The 27,863-nt window shown below is 37.0% G+C and overlaps 1 long non-coding RNA gene across 1 annotated transcript; it reads right to left on the bottom strand.

Annotated features, from left to right (window-relative positions):
• Positions 1–17,307: 17,307 nt before the first annotated feature.
• LOC149248166 (uncharacterized) lies at positions 17,308–20,291 on the bottom strand. Its single transcript, XR_016266653.1, has 2 exons — positions 18,885–20,291; positions 17,308–18,332 (listed from the first exon to the last, which is right to left on the bottom strand). It is a non-coding gene; the product is annotated as an uncharacterized LOC149248166 (long non-coding RNA).
• Positions 20,292–27,863: the final 7,572 nt, after the last annotated feature.

Below are 27,863 nucleotides of genomic sequence, written 5' to 3'. Positions count from 1 at the left end.
ATAACCTTGGTCAATTTTTTAAAAAAGATGCAGAAAAACCCAAAAAATCATCCTAAAGCATTAAGGAAAAATACGCCTCGAAAATAGACTAAATTTGGGGGTCCAAGTGAATTCTAGGTCTATGTGTTCAGGTCATATACTATGGAAAATTGAAAGAAAGGCTTGCATGGTAGACAACCTGAGTAGTCGAATGGCTAGGATGTGGGCTCAAGTCGAACTACATGGGAGTTTAGGGTTGGAGGGTTTGTTAAGTGTTTCGTTCTGTGGGGATAGAATACCCAACTTTTCGTTATAACAGGAATTTCATGTTTTACAAAAGGGCTAGGACCCTAGTGGGACCGAGGCCAGATAGTGAAATTGATGTGGAATCAAGTTGACATGGCGACATGCCACATGGTAGGCATAATCGACCATATTATAGGGTCAAGGGGCTCAAAAGTGAGTGACACATGGCACTCTTGGAGGAGGCCAAGTGGACAGGATGATGTCATCTCAAGTTGACTTCATCTCGATGTCTCAGGGAAGACGTGCTACTATTGGTAACAAGGCTAATGGGGCCAAGGTTGATGGGAAGTACTCTTGTTTGTTAACCTTAAAACTTTCCATCTTGGGACTTCGATGTGTAAGCGTTTTGTGAAACATATGGCAAGGGTTGAGGGTCAAGGGGCAATAAGTGTGGATTAGTAGCAAAACAAGCTAAGGGGCTAGTCTAGTGGGCCCTAGGTAAGGGCGACGTGACATATACCACAATGGAAATTTTATAGGGCAGTATGTTGATGTGGACCATTAGTCATTGTTTCCTCATGGAACCACGTAGGTCCATGTGGGTGCGACATGGTAGTACTTGCTCATGGAAAGGGGTTATTGGTCAGATTTCAATTGGTCATAACTTTCGATTCGTAATTCAGATGGAGGTAAAATTTATATCTCTAGAAAGATCTCAATGAGTTGGACGTGATGGTAATATTGGATTTCAGATTTAAAGAAGTAGGAAGTTGAGATATTTTGTGACCTTGTTTCCATGAAAGGATGGAGGTCGATTTAGATGAAAGTAACACCTTCCATCTAGACTATTTTGTCCCTGGCATGTGTATTGATTTTTCTCCAATAAAACTATGTCTAACATCCAACGCTTGCGCTCCTAATTCCTTTAGTCGAGTTTCATAAATAGGTTGTTTCATTTCCATATTCAATTGTTCTACCATTTTCTCAAATTCTTCAGTATCCACATATTAACCTTCTCTAGCCTTTATGTAGCGCAGGGTTTCTTCTGACTCTAAAGCCTCTTATTTTCTCTTCGTAATTAGGGAAAATGTGGTTGTTAAAGGCTGTGTAAGTTTTGTTTCCAGAACACAAGCTTCAGATGGTATCAAAGCTTGATTATGTGTTTCTCAGTCACCTATTGGTACATGGTTTTGCTCTGTAGACACCTACATCACTACCAGGATGGAGCTAGTAGTTGTTGAGTTTGCCAACTTTTCCATCTCTAGTCTACATTCATGAGTGTAAGATAATAATATTGCCTACTTTCTTAGTCCAAAAATTATTGCAAGGGGGTCATAATGCCAACAGTTATCATGCATTAATCCAAATGAAAACATTTCCTTTTCAATTACATCTCCTGCATTTTTATTTTTAGCGATGAGAGGCTGAATAGAATAAGGATAACTAAAAAATGCTCCCTTTTTCTTTGATGCAAAATGTGACTCATTAACTATAATTCTCTGTCTCAACACTTCATAAGCGAAGATTAAAGGTGTCATGAACTTTGGGAAATGTAAAGGTTCCTTTTCATAACCATAAAATTTTATCAGGGAAAAGTTCGGATACAAAAACCATATCCCTATGCTATCTTACTTAGTCAACCATAAAACTCTCCTTTGTTCTTCATAAATTATGTTAGGGGGCCTCACCGAGAAATTTAACTCTCAAATAAAAAGCAAAACGGTCAATGTAGTGGGTGTAGGAGTGAGGGAGACGTACCAGGTATATTGTGTTTGTCAATTGATAAATTTCTATCTTATTTATGCTTCCATCCTTAGTAGTCGTGAGGAGCTTAGTGGATAGAAAACAACTAGCATAGTTAAATAAAATTAATTGAATAAGGTATGTACAATGTCGGTGGGATTTGAATGGGAGAGCAGTTGTGAGGTCGATCATGATAGCCCTGGCCAAATATTTCGGAAAATTGATCATCGTTTTTTCAGGATTCATAGTAATAAGTTGAATGGCTAAGAAAATGGATGCATCAACCCTTGAGTCGTCAAATAAGCCAAAACTTATGGTAAGTAGCGATGTCAAGTTCTAATAGAAGGGTTTCAAAGAGATGGTGGGAAAGGGAAATCCCAACTTCAGGTTTGGGTCGGGGCCTTTGAGTAAACCTTTGAGAAACTTTGACTTGTCCTCTTCTGCCCATGTAATAAATTCCCGATCTAGCCCTTTGTCAGTAATGTCTATTCCAAAGGCTGGTATGCCTAGCATTTTAGAGATAATTTACTCATTGATTTTGAGGAATATCAGGTGGTCTACGGGAGAAGTGATAATTTGAGGCTCAAGATCAAGATAATTAGCTAGCATAAGGGTAGAATCTGGGTCGAAATACACTGGCAGGAGTGTGACAACTAAAACCCCATATTTTTTAGACATTGATCTTCTTTGGAGCTATGAAAGGGTGAATTCAGGGTTCTTTTCAAAGTCAAGACATCTATAAGGTGGATTTGGGGATCCCTTATACTGGCCAACTCGTTAATGAGAGTTTTTTTGGATAATTCCTCTGGCATTGTTCCTCCCTAAGAATTTGACTGACAAAGAACTGTAAAAAGAGCTGGAGCAACAAAATATTACTTACTAGGAAAGAATGATAATCAATCAGGCTTACTTTCCTGGTCTACAACTCTCGAGCTACACAGTGGCATGCAAGAAAAATAATGAATGCGAAAGGAAAAACGGTGAAAAGTTGGAAAAGGGGAATAATTAATTGAGGTAGGAATTACACTTAATTATAGTCGGAAACCTGTCACCTCTTAACTTGTCAGCTCAAAGATCAAGGATGGGTCCCATCCATCGAGCGCAGTGGAGGAGGTAACTTTCATGCAAGTCTAGGCCTGAAAACTATACAAGTCGTTGATCGTGCAATGATGATCAATTTAGATCTTATCGGGTCGAAGGGGCAGTGCTAAGAGGCTTGCAACTTTACGTCTGATGTAATAACATGATCGTTCAATGAATATTGGAAGGATGGTGATGATGCATCAGGGGTAGACTAAGTGTTTACAGCTCGAGCACCTTAGCGTCTGATGATGCACCGGTACTGTCGATTAAATTATAAACGGTCAGATCATCAGGAAGGGGGAGGTGAGTTAAGTTCGTCGGGAAAAAATATTTGACTAAATTTTATGCAGGTCACGACCCGATCAAGGATTATGGGTCGTTGATCTTTTACAATCACACGATTATATTTAAAAATTGCTCGTCCTATATTTACGCTCCAACTATATAAGAATTGCTCGTGAACAATTAAATTTATTCTAAGAAGTGGATTAAGGTTTTAAACTTGGAAGCGAGGAAGGGTTTGGAGATAACAGAAAGGAACACCCTAGAAAAGAATCCCAAGAGGAAACAATTCAAACAATTGATATTTCCCCTACCACAACTGAAGTATATACCAAATCTATGTAGAATGTGGTTGAGGAAAGGGAGGTACAAGTAGAAATCCTTGATAAATGGATGAAATCCAAACATGATAGATGGGACTAGTTTCTAGCCCCCTATGGGGAGGGATTCATTCCCATAAGATAACATCAATATATTTTTAAAGGGTTAAGATAGCAATGGGTGGAATTTGTTGAAATCTATAAAATAAAGTGGGAGAGGAGAGAGTAGAATAGGGGAACTTGTTCTATTTGGAACATCAAGTGAACAAATTGAATATTTAAGATATCTAATTGGGACTATTAGTAATCTCTACCCTAGGTTTTAGACCCCCTTCTCTTAACTATAACATGTTTTCTCGGGATAAATTTATTATGTTCCAAACAAAGGCCCTCACAACTAACAAACCTTTTGACATAAGCCCCCCCAAAAAAAATTGATATCCTGTTATGCATGTATAAATGAAGAGAAAAATATGTTGTGTTAATTATATCAACAAAATGTTATTTTCATGACCTAGCCTGGAACCTGAATCATCTAATTAGAGACATTCAATTAAGTAATTTTGCATCATACATGCACAATTATGTTGATTAGGGTTCTACCAATAGAATTTCTAAAAGTAACTCCAACAGTAATGTATGGGTTAGGGGAGAGTACTACTGACCTCTCCAAATATACGTAAGTAATGGATGGCCTCTCCTCAACATGCAACATTGATGAGTAGAAACAGAAAAGATAACATTACACACTGCATAAATCATATTGATATTTGAAAAATGGTAGCTATGGAAAGATGCAATGATAGATGGAAATAGGCCAACAAGGACATCCAACGAAGAGACTATTTCGACCCTAAAAACATGAAAGTGGCAATAGAAAGGGTATATAATTATATTCAATGCGTGGAAGAATGTGGAGACAAATGGATAGGGTTGAATTTGTATTATCCAAAGATTTGGCTACCCATGATGTAATATAAGAAGATCTACAAGTTCAACAGGAAATAGGATTTGATCTATTGGAGGGAAATTCAAGCACAAGGAGGATATTTCCATGTGAATGAGGTAGGATATTCAGGCTATAGCCTCAACAAACTCCATGGGCACCTTTCTCTCTTTGACTCATATTAATTATTGGTTGCATGGGGAGATGCAATGAATTCGGCTAAGGGGAGATGATAGGTGATCAATTTAGCATCCTTTTGAAACCCATCCAACACCTATTTTCTTCTCCTTTTTTCCTTATTTAAACTTGATTCCTCAATTTCCATTCACAATAACATGTTTTTAACAAGGTATAATTAGCACTACAATATGCCATTTCTATATGTATGCATTAATGGGAAATTTTTATCTTTCTATACTAACCATGGTGGGTAAGGAATAAAAGAACACAGGCACTCATCGACAATCATTGCACTTCACAACCATTGTTGCTTCTCCTATTGTTGTAACTCTCGTTGCTACAACTTAGAACATGTTGTAATCACAATTTCAAGGCACAACAATGTTACAACTCATATTTAGGCCCGTTTTTTCATCTCCTACTCTACCCCATTACTATAACACCTACTCTGGATTATGCTACAACTCTCACTCCTATCCATGGTAACAACACCTGCTTTAGTCTGTGTTGCAACTCATGCTTGCGTATATGGAAACAACTCCAAACCAACGTTGTTGCAACTCCATACTACGCTCAATGTTAAAACTCATTTGAAATTGTGTCAGCTTGATAGTTAAACATATAGTTGTCACTTTTGGATTGGGAATATGCATAACAATTGGTCTTCTCATGATGGAAATCTACAAGGAGAAAGTAGACTCACTCACTTGCCACCTATCGTACAGTTGATTGAGTCATCACATACTTGAATTCTTGGAAAACAATGTATTAGGATGGAACAACCTAATTCTCATGGTTATCCATCTTCCTCAATCACCCCATTTAGGTAAAAATGATACTTTGTATAAAAGGATACACAAAACGATAGACAATTAATTGGATAGATAGCAAAGATATTGTATTGAAATATTAAGCATTGTAACTTCATTTATGTTATAATTTAAAGTTCATTTTCTTCCTAAATGGTGTGTTGAGCATTCAAATATTCCTTCCTTCTTAACCCAGTGCCAATCTAAGGATGTAGAGCTCCCTCCCTAGTTAGGTATTGGTGATATTAGTAGATAGTTGTAGTTTATGTTATTTCTTTAAATTTGTTTTTATATTGTTGTTGTTTGATTTATTTATGTTGCTTTAGTCCAACTACTTAATGGTGTTTCATTTCAATTCACTTATGTTGCTACAGTCCCTGTATGTTATATTATTGTTGCAATTCGGTTTGTTTATGTTGCTACAATTCTTGTAGATTATATTATGTTATATGATGCAATTCCCTTTTACCATTATATTCTTTTTACTCTAATATAACTCATAGATTCGTATTGTTGCAATTTGATACTAACTACCAATATTTGATTAGGTTATCTGATATTTCAATAGTTGAGTTATATTTGGTTTCTTTCACAAGCAAGGAATAATTTGATAATTTGATACCTTATTGCATCTCATATATGCAATTGCAACTATGTTACAGTCTATAAGATGACTTTATTACTTCAACAAGTCACTTTTGGTTTATATGTGATTTATTTGCAAATAGTGAATTTAGTGTTCTACAACCTAGATTAACATTTGCATTTCTAAAAAGTGTGGATTATAGTGTGAGTTTGATGTCGAATTAGTGATTTGATGATGCATTATAAGTCATGAAGTATGAAAAGCATATATATATTACTACAATTGCATTTGCATAACCAAAATTGTACTAAGCATATATGGTGCACGACAGTTCATAAGTTGTGTACGGATTGCAGATTGACAATTAAAGGGTAGCCCTTTTATTGTCTGACAAGCAATTCAAGGATAATTGAAAGGTGCGTTAGAATGCCAATTCAATTTTATCATTTTAAGGTAAAGATCATACTTTATAAAATCTCTAGCCCACCTGATGGCCTTCTAAACATGAAGCACTATGTCCAATATAAACCACCCATGGAGATTCAAACCTTGAACCTCAGTGTTTACATAACACTTCATATTATAGTGATCAACAATTGAGCTACACCCCATGGGTTGTTTTATACATAGATATATATGTTTTAATAGTTTATATACAAATTCATATTATGGTGATCAACAATTGAGCTACACCCCATAGATTGTTTTATATATATAGATATATATCTTTTAATAGTTTATATATAAATTATTTCTTTAAGGAATAAATGCCTACTTTTTTTTACTTAACAAAAAATCATTAAAAAAAATTAATCCTTCTCTATTTTTTATAAAATTATACCATTACAATTTAATTTAATGAAAAAGATTATATAATTATTATTTCTCTCATTTCTAATAAAATAATATTAACATTTAACATTTATTTTACTTATTTTTAATTTTGTGTATAAAAATGTATATTAAATTATATTACTCACCCATTAAAACATCTTCATTTCTTCATTGCACCTAAATATCTAAGAATCATTATGTTAAAATTGCCCATATTAGTTAGAAAAGTATATTTATTTAATTATTTTAAAAATAATACTAATAATATTATATTTCTATTTTGACAATATTACAGAAAATTCTTTAATCTTTTTCATTACTAACAAAAATGTAATTGTATTTTAATAAATATATTATTATTTGTTATATCAAGTTTAATAAATATATTCTTATTATATTATAAGGAAAAAATTATAGAGAGAGAGAGGGGGGTTGGAGTGATGGAATTTTTTAAATTTTTTTATTTTTATTTTTTTATAGATTGGATTCGAAATGATTTTAAAATATTAAAAATAACTTTTAAAAAGAATTTCTATTTTTTTATAAGTTGATTGGATTGGAAGTAGGTAGTAGGTTTTTTCCAATAAAATTACTTATTTATTATTTATTATTTTAGTTTAATTTATTTTTTAAATAAATATATTAAAATTTATGTATCATAAAGAAAAATGTTTTAGAATTATCATAATTTTAATAAATTATTTTTAAATTTTTACTTTTTATTTTTTACAAATTGATTAAATTGAGTTAGCCTAAAAGTACTTTATAATTTGTGAATTTATTTATTTTTAATTTAAATATTTTAAATAAATATATTAGAATTTAATATATTATAATGGAAAAATATAAGAAGCTTTTATTCAATTTTTCTCATCCTTTTAATATATTATTTATTTTGAGTTTAATGATTAATTATTTTATTTTGATTTATCAAGTGATACTGACACGTTTGAAAAAGAGTATTTTAAATTAAAAATATATAATATTTATTTTATCAAAATAAAATAAAATTTATATATTATTTTAATTTATCTAAAGCGAATAACTATCCCGTCCACCTTGATATAAAAAGGATGAACAGAGAACACAAACCCACTTACGTTACATTATAAATATACTTTCTTACCATTTACTTTACAATAAAAAGCAACATTAACACTAACCTATCTTCTCGATGTACTTTGCTCGATATCGGGCGAACAAAATCTGCCTAATCGAATGGCAAAGATCTTCCAGAATCGGACGGCCCATGTCACCTAAGAACGGACGGCCCAGATTGCCTGCAATCTGACGGCCCAGACTGCCTGAAATCTGACGGACCAGATCGACCGAAATCCAACGAACCAGATCTGCCGGAATCTGACAGCCCAGGTTTTCCGCAATCTGATGGCCCAGATCGCCCGAGATCCGACAGTCCAGATCTGCCAGAATCAGACGGCCCAGATCGACCAAGATCTGACGTCCCAGATCTGCCCATACTCAATATATGACTGTCAAGTGGCACATCCCAACGAGACAGATCTCAAGCAACGGATGCATGCCAAGTGGCAACCGCTGATAGACCAGCTTCAGCGAACGGATGCATGCCAAGTGGCATGTCCGGATAGGCTTGTCTCATTCAACGTATGGCTGCCAAGTGGCCGAATCCAATAGCATGGCAACAAACAGGTGCATGCCAAGTGGCAACCGCTGATAGACCAAATTTAGCCAACGAGAGTGGCAACCGCTGATAGACCAGCTTCAGCCATCGGATGCATGCCAAGTGGCACGTCCGGATTGGCAATGTCCCATTCAACGTATAGCTGCCAAGTGGCGAATCCAATAGCATGGCAACAAACGGGTGCATGCCAAGTGGCAACCGTTGATAGACCAAATTCAGCCAACGAGTGATTGTCAGCCAACAGATGGTGCCAAATGGCACATTCTGATAGGGGATATCAAAGCTAACGAATGAATGCCAAGTGGAGATTACTGACGGAGGCCAACGTATGCCTGACAAGTGGCTCTACGGCAGGACAGATCTGTGCCAAACGGATGCGCAAGCTGGTCGTGGCTGTCAATCTAAACCGCCGAAATTATAAAAAGTGCGTACGGTGGTCGTGGCTGTCAAACCTTTAAGAGTTCGTACGCTGGTCGAGCCTGTCAATGTGGGATATATGGACAATGCCCTTGTTAGATAAGTAATACAAGATACAGTTTACCGTGTCTGTGCATTAATACAAGATAGTATGCTTTACTGCTCTGGAGCACATCCCTTTGAAGGGATTATTGTTGAATGGAAGCTTGGTTTAATAAATGAAATAAACACCCGCCCACCTAGGAGGTTGGCCCAACGTTGAGAGTAGGTAAGGGTACTATAGAATCGATGGATGGTTACTCTCCATCTTATTTATCCAGTTTTGAGCTGTCTTCATTCCCATCCAATACAATAACGGTTGGGCGAGCTAAGCCAATTGAATCACTCTCTAAGAAGAAAGAAAGTTTGTTAGCCTCTCTAGGAAAACGAATAAGTAAAGTAAATAGATCAAATAAATAAGTTCAATCAATGTAATTAAATCACTGTAGTAAGCCCAAACAAAATTAAAGAGGTATTATATTCCAGCTCAGGGAAAATTTTAAGAACCCCCTTAAATTTATAAATATAATAAATGGGCGAATCTCCATGGTATATAGGAAAAATGGAAGGCGATTTTATCAATAATATAATATGTATATATAATTTTTTGGCGAATCTCTCACCAGGCATGGCGAATATTTTACTCAATTATAAAATCTTGTAAGATCTTGGCGAGTCTTTCACTAAATAATAAAACTTTGTAAAGTCCTAGTGAATCTTAGCATAGGTTACATGTTGGTTTAATTCCCCCATTTAAATAGGCTACATTCCAGATGAATACCATGGGTCAATACCATGTGCCATTTTTATTTTTATTAATTCTAATATTAGGGTTAATAATGGTTTTTTGCATGGTATTAATAACAATCTAGTCCATGGTATTTGTCCCATAGTATTTTGGCCATAGGTTTCACCTAAATATAACCCATTTTTTGAGTGTTCGTAAATATAAGGTGACTTATGGAGTAAATATATAAAAAAAAAATGTTTTATTTGTTTACCATACCTCTCGTTTATTTATATTTTTATTAATTTACCATACCTCTTTTACAAATATGGTATTTGGCCCATAGGATTCACTTAAATAAAACCTCTTTCTTGAGCCTTCATAAATAGAAGAGGGTTATGGACTAAATATAAAAATAGGTTTTATTTATTTACCATACCTTTTGAGTAAGTATAAAAAGATGTTTTATTTATTTACCATACCTCCACTTTACTTATATTTTTATTTGTTTACACCCTTACATGTATATAAGGTGACTTATGGAGTAAATATAAAAAATGTTTTATTTATTTACCATACCTCTCATTTATTTATAGTTTTTATTAATTTACCATACCTCTTTTATAAATATGGTATTTGGCCCATAGGATTCACTTAAATAAAACCTATTCTTGAAAATGGGCGAATGGATTCACTTAAATAAAACCTATTCTTGAAAATGGGCGAATGGAAGGTTGTAAGTCCTAATTTCAAGGGCTAAATTTACCTTTTTTACCCTCTCCCTTAAAATAAGGTGGGCTATTTGAGGTGATTTGTAAAAATGTACTATGATACAAATATTCGCCCACTAAAAATTAAAACCCCTTAGTTTCGCCAAAGGGTGAACATTCGCCCCTAAAATTATCCTTGTTCCAGCTTCATGTTGACACTAAATCAGCCTTTGGCAACAAGGAGCTTCTTCGTTTGAAATGCTACATTACAATTTATTGTTATATCTAACTTGCATATTGTTGAATATACTTTGTAATTATATAGTTATAGTAACAACCTATAGAGATATCATTCAATATAAATCACTCCAATAAATTACTCATTCCTATAATCCTTTTATACAAACAAATTTTCATGGAATTCAAACTTTTATTGTTAATGTAAGTAAACTTACAATGCAATTGTTGAGAACAAAGACCAAGGTATATGCAAGATGCGAGACCACATCACAAGATACCCTTGCAATATAGCCACCTACAAAGCTTATGGGATATTTGTTATTAATAACAAACATATCTTAAGGTGAATATTCATTATAAATTAAAAATAAATTTAACGTAAATTGAAGGTGTATTAAATTCCCAATATGTCTATATCGGTATAAAGTGTATTAGAAAATAAATTTCATGATATTCCAGTGATCCTATGAATTGCTAACATATTAACATATTTGGTAAAAAAAAATTTCTCAATTATTGGTGGATTTATTCTTAAACATTTCATATTGATAAAGGGAAATCTTTTTAAAATTGGTAACTGTCAATGTTTGGTAGGAAACTAATCTAGTTGGTGACAACAATAAAGAAGAGAATGAATGCATTAAAAAAATTCTTGATTGGCTCTTAAACTTAAAACTATGAGTCAAGTAAAAAACAATGTATAATTATTTCAACCAAAATTAAGTACATGACCTTGTAGCAATCAATTAGCATGAAATCAAGAAGCATGACAAATGTCTTGATTGGTTCTTAAACTTAAAGAAATGAGTCAAGTTACAAGACAATATGTATCATTTTTCCATCCAAAATTAAGTACATGACTTTGTAGCAATCAAGAAGCATGAAAAAAACATGTATCATCTAAGTTTAGGTTTATGTTGTTTGTTTTCATTCATTAATTTTATCTTTGAATATAATGATATATAGACTTTAAGAAAAAAACTAAATTTAAAACTAAAACACATTTAATTGAATTAAATAAAGACACAGGTGAGTGGGCTACCTTTAAATTAGCTATCTTAAAATTGCTCCATTTTCTGTGTCATCCATTTAGCTAATTAGCTGGCATTGATCTTCTTCTACTTAGTTCTCTTTATCAATGAGTTGGTTTGGTTAGTGTTCTTCATTAATCCCACCTACAATCCCTAGAGTTTTTTTATTTATTCAATTTAAGATAAAACTCCCACTTTTGAGAAGTTTTTTTGTCTCACTAAAGCTATTTTTTCTAAAAAGCATGAGAATTTTTTTCCTTTACCTCCTTTCATAAATAGCATTTAGAAAAAAATTATTTTACCTCCTTTCATAAATAGCATTTCTCTTTTGTTGGAACTTGGTTGTTAAGGAGAGTAGGCTCTCTAACTTAGGCCAAACAATTGGACACTGCTTACTATCATTGTAGAACATGAGTTCAAGTGTGCAAATAGTAGATCAAAATTGCAATTAATGACAAGCTTAAATGACATTAACTTCATATAAGCAAACTTATTATATATTTATTCTCGAAAAATGATAAAAATGGTGCTTACAAAACCATGAATCATAAATTGCAATCCATCAATTTGGATCAATACATTTGGTGGGTGAGACATAAAGAAAACAACTACTAACTTATATACTTGTTTCCATCAAGTAGCTATGGGACGCTCCCTGGGTGATGGATAGGTCTGGTAGCAACTACTCTTGGGGAATAGTTTGTAGAGAAGCAACTTGACAAGTCGTGTCTTTTTGGGACACATCGATTTCCTTCTTCGTAAAGTTCTTTCTTCGGTCTTAACACATTTTCCATACTTATAGTTTTGAGTTGGAGCATTGGGTTGCACCAATAACTGATCTTCATCAAGGCATTGAAGTTTAGGTATTTTCTTAATTCACTGCTAAGTTATATTTGTGTATTGATCTTTCATTGTTTTGAATGCCTTAGAGAAAATTTCGCCAAATAGAAACCTAAATGTAGCACATGTTCAAATGCCCCATAAAACTTAAGCATCAATTCAACACACATAACATAATGTTAAAGGTATATAATGTGATGTTAAAAGAACATGTGTCCAATGGAAAAATAGCTCTTTGAAAATAGATTATACAACCATGATTCATAAATTGTCATCAAAGTGTAACACATGTTCAAATGCCCCATAAAAAGAAGCATTAATTCTACATACATAATGTGATGTTAAAAGAACATGTGACCAGTGGCAAAATAGCTATTTTCTTATTTTTACAACCATGCATTATCAATTATGTTTACAAGTGAAAATCATATATCATTCATTTAAATCATGAGAGAAATCCAATAAATTAACTCTATTTCAAGATAAAAGTAATTGCAACATTAAATATTAATCTTCAGTGTAAGATTAAATATTGATCTTAGTAACACTTTATCTGAACCAAGGAAAACATTGATTCATAAATATTGATCTTAGTAACACTTTATCTGAACCAAGGAAAACATTGATTCAATATACATTTTAAAGTGTGAAATTACATCTTACAGACCATGTTCATTATGACGATCAATTGTTTTTTAATGATGTCAATGATGTCTTATATTTCTAATATCAAATATTAATGATGTCAATGACCATCTTATGACATTCCAAAGTTCATGTAAATAGTGATTAACAAAAGGCTTAATATTTCTAAAGTTCATATAAATAGTTATTAACAAAAAAACTTAATATTTCTAAGCACTCCAAAGAGTTAGTGTGAGGTAAATAGTGTGAGAGTTAGTGTGAGGTAAATAGCGTGAAGTAAATAATGAACAACAAAAGGCTTAATAGACACCAATATCAAAACACTTATTATCAGTGTACTTCAGCACAGATTGTAACTACAAAAACAGTGAATATCAAAACACATTTTTATCATTGTGCTTCAGTGAATATTAAAACACTTGTTATCAATGTGTTTCAAACACTTGTTATCAGTGAACGCAGATTGTAACTGCAATTAACTTCAAAGCAATGAATATCAAAACACTTCTTATTAGTGTACGGAACTTATATAGAACATAGAAATAGTAGAATATATAACAGAGAAATGCACAGGAAATGCACTGTAAATTGCATCCAATATAACAGACATTGGCGCTGCACTGCTTTGATTGTAAATTGCATCCATTATAACAAGGAACTTATATAGAACATAGAAATAGTAAAATATATAACAAACAAATGCACAGGAAATGCACTGTAAATTGCATCCATTATAACAGACATTGGCGCAATGGAAATGCGTTGCTTTGATTGTAAATTGCATCCATTATAACAAAGACATTAGCTCATTGTGCCGACAATTGTTCATTCTTAACTCATTACACCGATAATTGTTCTTAAAAAACCAGCAATGTTTACGATAACGAGCAATGAAAGTAAGTTCCATAATATTTTTTTGTTTCTAAAAAACAGAAAATCATTATCATAACCAAAGCAATTAGAACTAATTTTAGTGACATATTATGGTTTGATTTGCTTCCTAAAAATGAGGAATGTTTAACAGAACTATTAAAGCTATGTCAACATCAATAGTCATGTCAACTTCAATAGTCAAATTACTTCAAATGGTTATGCCCCTGGTTATGCCCTTGCAACGCAACAACATACTCAGTTTAAGTTTCTATATATAATTCCAAACATTCAGTTACATTAATATCTAGGAATATACATGAGTAAACCTATTAAATTAAATTATCGTTTAAGCTATGGCAGATACTAACAAGTCCTATCTATTCTAAAGCTAAATCAAAAGAAGTGAACTTGTATGTGCTTATAAACCCCGAAAATACTTAGCAGCCTAAAGAACCTTAAAGGCTAAAGAACCTTAAAGGCTTTAGTTTAAGGAAGCAAGATGACAAATACCGAAAAGTTCTATCTATTCTAATAGATAAATAAGACAAGTGAACTTAAATACTTATAAATCCCGAAAATAATTGGCAGCCTACAAGAAATCACTAACTTCAATTGTCGGCTGTGCTATTTCTATTTGAAACATGAAACTTCAAGGATCCCATTCAAGACACATTAGGAAGTGATGTTAACAAGCTAAAATACTTATAAACTCCGAAAATACTTGGCAGCCTACAAGAAATCACTAACTTCAGTTGTCGGCTGTGCTATTTGTATTTGAAACTTGAAACTTCAAGGATCCCATTCAAGACACATTAGGAAGCCATGTTAAGAAGCTAATCATGAAACATTGCTACTGAAGTTATTGATGTTGATATGCTAATTGCACAAATTTGTATCAGAATTTTCAATCTGAAATTATTGATGTTGATATGCTAATTGCACAAATTTGTATTAGAATTTCAATCTGTATTAAAATTTCAATTTGGATGAGCAGAGGAACATTAAAACACAAAGGTAATCAAATATAATCAAGGGAAAAGGTGAGGGTGGTTACACAAAAGAGAGATCAACAAATTTTCTGGTTTGTCTCATCTGTGTAATTGGATATACAAATATGGAATACATCTTCTGATGTTTAGGAATAAATAAGCCTACATGTATCTGCCAAATAGGCCAAAAGAACTTCGTAATGTAGACAATAAACCCTAAACCTCTCTTAAGCAGGCTCGCACTAAATAAAAAAATGTTTCCAATAAAAAATATTGACCCAGAATCACAAGAATAAGGAAGACAAGAAAGAATTATGCTGGATCACTGAAATCTAAGATACATCAGTCATGCGTAGGCAACAATCTATGGGCATTAACAATTCTCGAAAACAGAGTCCCATTGTGATTCATAGTCATAAATACACGCCACAATAATATTATCTTGCCACACAATCATTTCTCGTAAGCATAAATCAGACATGAAAATGTGACACTTGGACGTTGGAATGACAAGGCTGCTGCTTTCATAATAAAGATACAAATATTTGGTGAAATATCTGTTACTCTGACTCCCCAAAAGGGTGATGGCTTAAACTTGAGCACTTTTCAGGAGCCCATCAGCACCATATTACCCAGCATGATCAAGTGCTATATTCATATCTTAACTTCTTAATACATCTGCAAAACCATAACCTGAAATTACTAGGCCTGCAACGATATTTATTCGAAGTTGTGCTGGCTTGAATCTTGGCCTAAAATCAGGTCTCCAGTTAGTGTCAAAGAACATTACAACGATATTTATTCGAAGTTGTGCTGGCTTGAATCTTGGCCTAAAATCAGGTCTCCAGTTAGTGTCAAAGAACATTACAAGGAAAGGCAATTTGTAAAGAGGTTGCCCAAGCTTCATGCTGCGGAATTCAACTAACCTGCTCCCCAATCAAATCAAGGCCAACAAGGAGGAAAGAAATCCCTTCAAACAGTGAAAAGTAAAAATGAATTCCTTGAGCAGACAATAATCTCCTAGCAGAGGTTAAAAGAAGAAAAGATAAAGCCAATTTTTTCTAATAAAGCCGATTGGCTAAGCTAAAGCCAACTCTTTCTAATAAAGCCGATTGGCTTTCCTTTTAAAGGGTTGTTTCTGTTGTTGTTCGCTCAATTTGTTGAGTACATCAAGGGCCGACTCTGAAACAACCCGATGATACTTTGGGTATTCTAATTGAGGACATGATTCCTTCTCCATAAAAGCAACTAAATCAGCTTCAGATGATCTGCCCAACTTTTTTGTCACCACCCATTCACAAGCACTGCCAAGTTGAAAGGGCCCAGAGATCATGGAATTGAATTTTTTGTCACCACCCATTCACAAGCACTGCCAAGTTGAAAGGGCCCAGAGATCATGGCATTGAATTTTGTTACAGACATTGTGTTTTCAAAGAGAAGATATGGAACAATGAAAGGGGACGATCTTGGCGCAGGAAGTATAGCAGGCATATAGCATATGACCCAAGATGGCAATTGAGCTTATGGCAAAAACATAGTCATTGGAAGGATGATGCAAAAAAGAGTGAATGAATAAATAGAAAGGAGGAATGAGCTTTCGCAGCAAAACGAAAAGGAATATTAAGTTCGCCTTCTTCGAGAAACCAATCTGCAGACACAACAGAAAAGAGAAAAGAGTTGCGAATAAGAAACAAGAGGAAAACTCATTCAGCAATTAAAATCAAAATAAACAACTTACAAGAACTTCACCACATAAATATCCATTAAAGCAGATTGCAAAAAGCACCTCCTTAATGTTTTAGTTTTCCTTAAAGCATGTATTATGGACTAAAAACAACCTCCTTAGAACGGATTATGTCTGGTGGACACTAACGGAATAACTGCATTTGACCCCAAGTTGTCATCTCCAATAACCTTCTCACCGAAGCAGGCTGTGCTGCAATGTCGCCCAAGAGCCAACTCCAGAGAACAAGAAGCTGGATACCACTGCTAACGACTACTCCAATATCTTCACCCACCTTGGCAGAATAAAGCTGGCAATAAAAGACATTTGGGATCGAGTCTGGCGAAGATAAAGAAGTATGGAAAATAGTATTTTGAGATAAACACTGACATGACATGCTCTGGATTTGCACTGGAACGCTCAAATGACCTTCGGCTATTTTAGTTGAAATCGATAATCAGCATGCCTCTTCTGTCATAGTTCGAATCCCATATTAACTATTGGATGAAAGGCTGAAAGACTCATGGAATTGATGACAGCTGGTGGTTGAAATGCCATTCCCATATGGTAGAAGATAATCACTACCTGTGTGACTTGGTGCACTCCCTTTTATCATTTTGTATTGCATCAGATAATGTTGTCTGTCTGACTTTCTAAAGATTAATTTTGAAAAACATTGAAACTCTTTCAAGGTTATAATGAGTAGTGGAATCATCAAATATCCAGAGGGCTCAAAGTGGGGTGTGAGGCACCCACGTCCTATTTTCATTATCCAAATTATTCCTCATATAAGCTCCGGAGGAACCAATGGATATGACCACCGATCTGCACCTCTTATAGGGGATAGATGTTGTGGTTGCGCAGTCTACTCAAAGTGGGGTATCAGGCACCCACCTCCTATTTTCTTTATCCAAAATATTCCTGGTCGAAGCCCCAGAGGAACCAATGGATATGAGCACCGATCTGCACCTCTTACAGGGGACAGCAGTGGTGGTTGCGCAATATACTGAGTCGCTGAAGGGGTTTGGGTAGACAATGATACATGATAAAGGGGGAATTCCTATAAAACCCTGGCATTATGCATATTCCAGTAAAAAGGTGGATACATTTCTTCAACTATCTTGCTGAAGCTCTGGCACTCATTCTAGAGTGTCTGCTTTTATTAAGCTTGATTTCAATACAGCCCTTCAAACAGAGAAAAAGGTGGAGTGTAGATTCCTGATTGTTGTAATAAGCAAGGGTTCATCGGTCATCAAGACTCTTTCCTGTGAAGATCAGACGCTATTGGTCGGAGGGAATCCCTCCTTTGGCCTGGAACTTATCTTTGACATCTTTAATGGTGTCAAAGCTCTCAACCTCGAGAGTGATGGTCTATAAGAGTTTTGACAAACATCTACATCTTGAAACTGGAATATAACTAACAGATATACCTGTAAATCATCACAAGCAAATTTTTTTGGTCAAAATTTTTTATTTATCAACATATTACGAAAAAACAATACCAAATTCCATAAGGAAATGAGAGACTGTTGCCTCCCAAGGATGACAAATGCAATTCATAAACTAAGGAAAAACTCTCTAAAGCCAAAACTTTAAGTAATTGCCAAAAAATAACTCTTCACATAAAATAACGACGAATGGGAACTCTAACAAGGTTGCATACAATTTTATACAATAGCTACAAAGACATTAAAATGCAGAACACAATATAGCCTTGATAGCCAAATTTCCGTTCTATATAAAATACAGGAATTAGTAAAAGAATTTCTAAGATTCGAGGGCTTAAACAGAAGAACCTATAAATAGAAACCCAGAAACCCTAACAGCTTACACATCGAGAAATATAAGCTACAGAAAATAAATGACTGTCAATAACGAAATACAGTCAAAGGCACAACGGAAACCGTAGAAACCAGAACAAAAATCAAAATTGACAAAACGTATGCCTACAATATTAATGGCATAAGTTGTCGGATGGTCACCTCAGATCTGAATCAGTGTGTTGGATATTTGACATGAAAGGGAAACCAACCCCCAGTTGCTGCAGAGTGAAGAAGTTGACAGGTCTGGCCTCCACCACCCCTGCAAGGAGGGCAGTCTGCAGTTGCCTGAAGAGTGTCTATTCCCAATTCCCCAACGTTAATTCAGCTGCTGTCTCTGGTCTCCCATGCTCCTGCGGTGTTAATCTTCCCTTCAAAATTTCTCTCTAGACCAACTCACAACACATACCTTCCTGTATTACATATAGATCTGCAATGAAGAAATGCAGCAAAAGAAATAGAAATATAAAAGACAAGCAATGATATAAATAACTCCAATACCCAAAAGAAAGCTTTTATTAATGGTATCAGCTCAGAGTTGGCTCGAGGTTGATGATCCCCTCACCTCCTCCATGGGAGGGTTATTTGTATTCCCAGACCGATGGTGATCTCTCTACCTTGGTGGATGTTTGAAACGCTCACAGAATTAATGAAAGTAGAGGAAAAAAGTGGATATGGTCACTGATCTCCACCTCTAATAGGGTGTACAGATGTCGCAGTTGTTGCAGTTGTGCACTCCACTGAGCAATTGTTCCTGCTCTGCGAATGGCTGGGAGTTTCGTTGTGAATCCAACAGCTATTATGGATGGCTTTGAGCAGATACTAGTGAAATTCCTAAACCAGAGATAAACTTTGTTTACAATTACATATCAATGGAAAAGCAAAGGAGCATGAAACTGACAAAGTCAAGACTACCTCTATGTCTTCTCAAATGCCAATAAAAGTTTGCAACAGTGAAGTTACCTACCTCCCTAAGGGTTTTGATTATATCCCAAAATCAATGTAATTCACTTTACATGCAATAAGAGAATTCAGAAAAAGGTTCAACTTAGAGAAGTTCTATTTGCAGGAAAGAAAATCTACCAAGCTCTTCATAAGCAAAGATCTTATGTCTCCTTCACTGTTGTTATGAGACCCATCATGCAAGAACATTTGCACCATATAAGAAAGATTGGGAACAGGATCTCATTGCTGCCATGTAACACTACTCTTTTAAGGAACATATAACACAAGAACCCCTATAATCACATAATTCTATGTGTAACAGAATTCGAGGAAATCTGTTACTCATCGAATTGTATATCACATTGGAGGGGAATCTATTTGAATTCTATATCATAGGTACATAAATTACATTGTCTCATGATGGAAATTTTGCATGTAGTGAAATATGGCTCCATGGAAATTTCATGAAACGTATAAGGTTATTGATGTCGAGCATCCCTGGGTCCCCTAATCGTTACAAAGTTGATTGGTTGGAAGAAAGTCCAAAACATGTCTAGTTCTCCATATTGTAAAAGAACACGAGGACATGATGATGATGCTATTCACTTACTCTCTAGAAGTAAAGAGAAGGAATCGCATCAAGAGTTCATGCAGCCCAAAGAAGGGTGCCTTGGTCTTTTTAAAGGTAAAAAAGGCATTGCTAAGAAAAGGATGAAGTATTAGTTCAAGAAGATTCTTCTAACTCCCTTGAAGATAATGGCAATCCAGATTTAAAGAAAGTAAGTTTTGAAGTCCCTCTGAAGCATGATGATCTACTTCGGCGCAAAAGAAGCTAGGTACAAATTATAACATTCCTCTATTATCTTTAGTGCATTTCATGGTCAAGACACCTTTGTTGTTACAAAACGACACTTTTTGGTTGCAGTTGCACACACTTTGTTCATTGTACTTGGGGAATGTATGTAAAGTGGCATTTTGATGTATATTTATCCTTGTTCAAGCTTGTCTAAGTTTTCTCAATGAGTTGGTATGTGTCACACATGGTTTTATGTATGAACTCATCATGTTCACCCCTTGTCCCATATTCCAGACTTAGACAAATTTTGGTTGCAAAGTGAACCCATTGAGGCAAGAAGTGCATGGGTGCACTCTTAAGCCTCGATTGGGAATCCTTTGTTTTTTGGAAGTGTGCCATGTTCCCTCAAAGGGCACATAGAGCACTCCTAAAACATCATTCCCCTTCCTTGTTTAGAACTTTGCCCTTTAAGAAACCAAGTGTGATCCAAAATTAAGAAGAAATGCAACAAAATACAAATATAAACATAAATACAAAGATGAAGCATAAATCAATCTTCATTTCATTAATATCAAAGAACTGAAAGATGCTTACAAGAAAAATGGAAACAAACTAGCTCGGCTGATGGTAGATTATCTTTGAGAAGAGATCGTGGTGCCGTGGAAGCTAGTAAGGAAGCCTTGTGGCTTCGTCAGATCCTATCAGAGTTTGGCTTTGAGCAGCAGCATCCAACCACACTTTGGTGTGATAATCAAAGTGCCATTCAGCTATGCAAAGATCCAGTCCAGCATCAGCGCAGCAAACACATTGAACTACACATGCACTTCATCAGAAAGCTCATTCATGACCATGTTCTTGAAGTGCAATATTGTCCAACAGATGATCAGGTTGCAGACATCTTCACAAAGGCTCTCACAGAGGCGAAGTTCACTAAACTTCGATATATGCTTGGAGTTCAGGAAGTTGTCACTAAGGGGGGATAGGCTCTAGTGCCTCCTTCCTTTTCCTATTGTGTCATATTTGTAAATCCTTCAATCCTATCCCAAGTTGTTCTTAAGGGGGATGTTAGGATATTCCGACACATAGGATATAGTTAAGTTCAACTTGGTCTAGTATAGAGTTAGGTTAGAGTTAGGTAAAGTGTGTTTCTTTACCGTTGTACATTTTGTAACTTACAATTCGACGGTCACGATATGTAGTGATCCGACGGTTCACTCTCACCTCGGTATTACCGACACTTGATCCGTGGCTTGACACCCGATTGGTCCATGAGTTCTATTTAAAGCGCATGGAGGGTCATTGTTCGGGTAATCCGTGCATGAGAGAAGCTTATGTAAATTTTCATTCTTTGATTAATAAATTGCCTGTAGTACCCACGTTGGGACAGGCCGTGGACTGTTTCCCTCCTTGCACTCTGAGGGTTTTAACCACGTCAAAAATACTGGTGTATTGATTTGAGATCTGGTTGTGAGCGGTGTCCTTTTGGTATTCTTTCTGTGGAACTTACCCTGTAAATTCCTACACTACATGCCTCTAAACTGTGTTACAATGAGGCTCAAAGGTATTTTTATTATTGAACAAGGGAAAACCCTAAACAACCAAAAACCTAACCCTAGGAGATGGAATGCCAAGAGTTTATGGGCCCCATTGGGGTTAGTTGGGCAACTAACTTCCCGGGGTCGTAACTTTGTCATATGATTTTCGTTTGGCATGTACGATACCTCGTTAGAAATATATATATACGAGTACTACAGTATTTGCATCAAGCCCCTGATTATGGCTATAGGCCTACTACGGACCTCAAAAAAACATTGTTTAGGGGGTCTAAACAACTCTAGAAGTCCAGGACCTATAAAACTACTAAAAGTAGTAAATTGTGCTATAATCAAGGAAATTGGAGAAACCAACTGGAGGTCTAGGTGGAATAGTGGGTGTCCACCAATATCCACTTGAATTAGTCCTCCCCCCTTACGAAGCAATGGCCCCCATTGCATGTAAAGCGTCCATGAGGTGAGGAAATTTTTGTTGAAGTTGGTCTCTAGTGAGCCACTTGCCCTAGTGAAGGAGTTGGCCTGCTTTGACAACTTGATATAGCGGGATCCTTTGTTGGCAAGTTCTCTTGATCTGCGTGACCATGATCCTATAATTTGTTTCCTATTCAATGTAGCTTGGGTTGAGCTCTGTTGGTGTTAGTTGCTCGACAATGTTTGATGTGTCCAACAATGGGGGAAAGTATGGCTGGTGTTGGCTTGATGGGCCCTGACGCATGTTCAACGTTAGTCAGCCAAGAAAATCCCTACACTACTGGCCCTTTCAGCATCAGTCCGTAGAGTGCAGACCGAAGTCTCACCCGAAGAAGTATGGGGGGATGCAGGAACCAAGTTTCTGCACCCTGAGATGGTCATGATGTCGAATTTATACCTTAAACCCTTCCTTCACATAGATCGATAAGCCTTTAGGGCTTATCGATGTACTTTCTCTTTCGTCTCTTAGAACCCTCGCGAAGGTAGACGATCATCCTTCATGCAACCCTAAACGATGATTCAGGCCTTTATGCGCCTTTGTAAATATGCTACTATATAAGTTCCCAAATTATCTCAAGTGTTCACCAACTTTATCATACAATTAAGATTGTCTTCGCGTAAACATATATTCTTACTTGCGTTCAAATAACAAATAGAAACAGATATATTCGCGCATCAAATTAGCATTATAACATAAACCCAGAACTTAACATAACATAATCACATGCGATCCATAGAGGAAAAATACGCAGTAATTTCAGAATACTTCTTTTTATTGATGATTTAGATTTTCAATATAGACTCTATCTGCCCTGTGCACATAGCTGCAGGGGTCTGCGTACTTAGCTGCGGACTTCTACACTAGGCCTCTGTGCACCCAGCTGCAGAGCCTCTTCTTATGTTAAGACTCTCGCTCTGAGATCTTTACATACTCATCAACCACTTCTACTTCACTGACTTCTCCCTTAGACTCCTCTAACACCTCCCTTTTATACAATCCCATGGTCCGCGGACCAAGGGCGAATCTCTAAGACTGACACAACCTATCTAGACTAAGGGTGGAAAGCCCTTTTTTACTATTGATATCTTCACGCTTTGCAACCACAAAATGCAGAGACTTTACATTTCTTTATACAAACTTTGAGTCTTCTGCCCCAAAACTTGGGTTTTTAACCCTAAAATTGACCCCCAAGGGACTCGTTACCAACAGGCCCCAACACAAACATGGTGACTCACCCTTGAGTCACTCTGCTAGTGCGAAGTTCTTGTCATGAAGACCTCCCAGCTCCAATTGGACAACTGCTACCTTGGCGGTGCACTATGTTGCGGCCTGCTTCATCTCCTCCACCAATTGCTCTGTCGTTGGCCCTGTGCTATTTAACTTAATCTTCTGCTAAGCCTACCTCAGACAAGCCAACTTTCCTTCAATAGTGGCCATGATCAAGTAGGCCTCATCCAACCAAGGCTTCAAGCGAGCCTTCAACACGACTTCCTTGCGTTGAGCTGCATCTACCTACTCTTTCAACGCCTTGGCCTCCTACAGCTTAGATAACCTTTGCGTGATGGCCGTGACCTTAGGAAACTGGCTATATTTAGGTAGCTCCCACGGAACCAACACTATGGAAAATAATAGCCATTCATAGTGGAAAGTCTTACTGTGATCTTGTGCCTCGCGATAGTTTTTACGAGGAACTCACTGTAGAGGTAGCGTGCCCAGTTAAATTGAACTCCCTCCACGCATCGGGCCACCAAAGCTATCACTGGTGCCGAAACTTCATCTGTGTGACATTTCCGCATGACCTTCCCTGCCAAGATTAACGTTGCCACTTTGACCGTGGGGTCAGAGATACTTGAAATGGCGTAGCCGTGTGGCTTCTTTACGAGCCTGAATTTTTCCTTCATCACCTCGGCAAGCGCATGATCGCTGGCCTTTCCGCCAAATGCCATGGGTGAATTTTCTCTTGTGTATGGTAGCCGAGTGATCCTATGGATCAACATGTCATTGATGGGTATCAGCTCCTCCAGCCACAGACACCCATCGTGCACCAAGCACATCAACTGCTTGATCACTATCATCGTGATAGGTGCGCGGTTGTAATGCAGCACCCATAGCAGGTTTAGCAGGCCTTCCGTGTCCATGCCTTTTAGCCACTTCCTCGGCTCCAAAGCCGTCACTCTAGTATTTTTGTGGAAGACACGGTGAATAAGTTGGTCTGTCGCTAAATGAGGGAAGCGCTCTGTGTCGACTAAGTCCCAGTCCTCCAACTTAAAAAGGGGGACACGCCCCAAGCGCAGTCCCTCAAAGACAAATTTGGTTCGACAAAAGGGGTGTGTGTAGGGTGACCTTACTCTCATCAATATATTTGGGAACCTTCATCTTGCCCATGCACGGAGGAATGTATTCATGAAACTTAGAGATGGAGTCTGACAATTTCAAAGTCCTCTGTTTCCATTGCAATATCCTCATCATCCATGGGGATTTCTTTGGCCTCTTATTATGGCTCTAGGACAATCATTTTGGCCTTTTCTTACGCGGTGGGTTTTCCTGACTGTGGGTGCTTCCTAGGTGATGCACGCACTGGCAGCTACATTTTCAACTTGTCCTTCTTCGGTTTTGGACCCTCCTAGGTTGGCATAGGCCTTAGCTTGGGTGTCCTGGGGGATTTGGGCACTTCTTCCGATACTTCTGCAGGCACAAATTTCGAGGCAACTCCTTGTGCTGCCATAGCTACCTCTGGAACAACTCCCTCATTTGTCACTACTTCAGTGCTCATAGCTTCTGCAGGCGTCGACATGATGCTATGCAACAACTCCTGTGTCTCCTTTGGCAACATCTCAAATACTGAACTTGCTATCAAAACTTCAAATTTTTCACGGTTCATGTGCGTCTGAGATCTCAACACCTCAATTCTCAAAATTCCAAGTGTTTTCCACTGGGAAACCCTCTATAATTTATCGGGATTTTCGAATTCAAATCTGACCATTCCCCCCAAAATCAGTTCATTAATGTGATATTCACAGCAGATTTTCAAATATCTGGTCCATAAATTCCGACTTAAATGCTACCCCCCCCACTCCATTTGGCCATTTTTTCAACATCAAATCATGAACAATGACTTTAACGGTCACTTTCCAGCTATCTTGCACGGTTTTTCCTTTGGCAGCGCAGCTGCCTGTGCGCTTCTGCTGGTTCTGTGACATTTCTTCATTTCGCGCAGCTCTCCAACCCAGGCAGTGTAGTTTATAGTCCCGCGCTTCCTTTCAGCTGCCTGGAGCGCTAAGACTGTGCTTCCCTCATATAGTCACCTAGATGGATCACCGGTGTATGGCTTCAATTGGCTGCCATTCACCTTCCCTGGGAAGGGTTCTCCATTCAATTTGACTAGTTGAACTGCTCCACCATCAGTAATCTCCTTGATGACATATGGCCCTAGCTAGTGCATTCTAAATTTTCCTAGAAATTTCTCAAATTTACTATCATATAACAAGACCAGATCATTTACCTTGAAGGTACGTAGTTTGATGTGCTGATCGTGCCATGCTTTTTTGTGCTCCTTTTGAACTTGTTGATGAAATCCAGCTAGAAATCGGTCCTCCTCAAGCTCTACTAGCTGCGTGAGCCTCTCTTCCAGGGCTCCGCGATCCACCATTCTTGTGAGTGTCACTATGCGTAGACTAGGTACAATGTATTCCATTGGCATCACAGCTTCTACACCATACACGAGTCTGAAAGGCGTTTTCCCAGTCAGCTTCTTACAAGTCGTTCTATAGGCCCATAGCACCGCGGGTACACACACATCCCAGTCATTTCTATGAGCATTGCAGACCTTCATTAGCACGCTCTCCAGTATCTTATTGAATGCTTCCACCATCCCATTAGCCTGCGGATGATAAGGCATACTTTTTTGATGATACACCTAAAATTCTTCTGTCAACGCATTGATTGTTTCATTAAGAAAGTGCGTACCATGATCGCTCATCAAGATCTTTGGATAGCCAAATCTTGTCAACACATATTCAAAAATAAACTTTGTTGCTGTTGTGCCTATACAGTCCTTCATAGGTTGTGCCTCCGCCCACCTGGTCAAGTACTCAGTCGCAGTGATGATGTACCGCGCACTCGTCTTCTTTCCTTGAGGCTAAATTGGACCCACAAAGTTGATCGCCCATTTCTCGAATGGTTATAACATCACCTGTGGCATCAGAGGTAGTTCATCCCTCTACAATGGCCTGCCAGTCCTTTGACATGCGTCACATGCCCTACAATATGCTTTTGAATCCTTATGCATGGTTGGCCACCACAACCCAGTGTGTAGAATATTCTGCGCTGTTGCTTTCCCTGCATAATGTCCTCCCGTAGCTCCTCCATGAGCCTCAGCGAGGATGCTGCTTCGTTCAAAGTCAGGCACATAATGTCGCAATATTTTGTCTAACCCCATTTTGTACAAGTGCCCTGCAATGATAGAAAAGTCTGTCGTGCGCACTACTAGTTCCTTCTTCTGTTGACTTGTATAACCTTCCGGAGCCGATCTTGTTGTCAGGAAGTGGATAATATCTTCAAAGTGACTGTTTGCGACATGCACCATAAAGATCTGTGCATCAGGCAGTCCTTCCTCCAAATTAGTAGGTTCCTCTCCAGTTTCAATGCGCGACAGATGATCAGGTCCCACATTCAGTCATCCTGGCTTCACAATAACTTCAAAGTTGTACTCCTGGAACAACAACAACCACCTACATATTCCCCCCCCCCAACACAGGCTTGTTGACTAGGTACTTCAACACAGAATGATTCGTATACATATTAAAGTGTTCGCCCAACAAATAGTGCCTAAACTTTTGGAGCGCGTACACCATAGCTAATCCTTCACGCTCTGTCGTGGAATAATTTTTTTCTGCTTTAGACAGCTTCCTACTTGCAAATGATATAGGATGATCTAGTTCTCCCTCACCGGCCTGTGTCAGTACGACCCCTAGCGCAATACATGATGCGTCCATGTGCACATGAAATTCCTTCTTCCAATCTGAGAAGACTAGGATCAGCGTGGTGACCATTTTCTCTTTTAGCACATCCAAGCTCTTCTGACATTCATCATTCCAACAGAACGTAGCATCCTTTTTCAACAATTTCTCCATAGGTGTGGTGATCTGGGCATAGCTCTTGATGAACTTCCTATAGTATCCGGTATGCCCTAGAGTTGCGCGCAGCTGTTTCACATTCCTCAGTGCCTCCAAGTTGATTATCACCGTGATCTTCGCAGGGTCTACCATTAATCCTTGTCTGCATACCACATGACCCAACAAGATCCCAAAAGGGACACAAAACAGACACTTCTTCAGATTGAGCGCAATCTGGTATCTCCTACATGTATCTAGCAT

The sequence above is a fragment of the Pinus tabuliformis genome, chromosome 7 (genome assembly GCF_031772625.1).
Source record: "Pinus tabuliformis cultivar Carrire ecotype Pingquan chromosome 7, CPIR1, whole genome shotgun sequence".
Classification (NCBI taxonomy): Eukaryota; Viridiplantae; Streptophyta; class Pinopsida; order Pinales; family Pinaceae; genus Pinus; species Pinus tabuliformis.
This window is presented reverse-complemented; position numbering and strand designations above follow the sequence as displayed.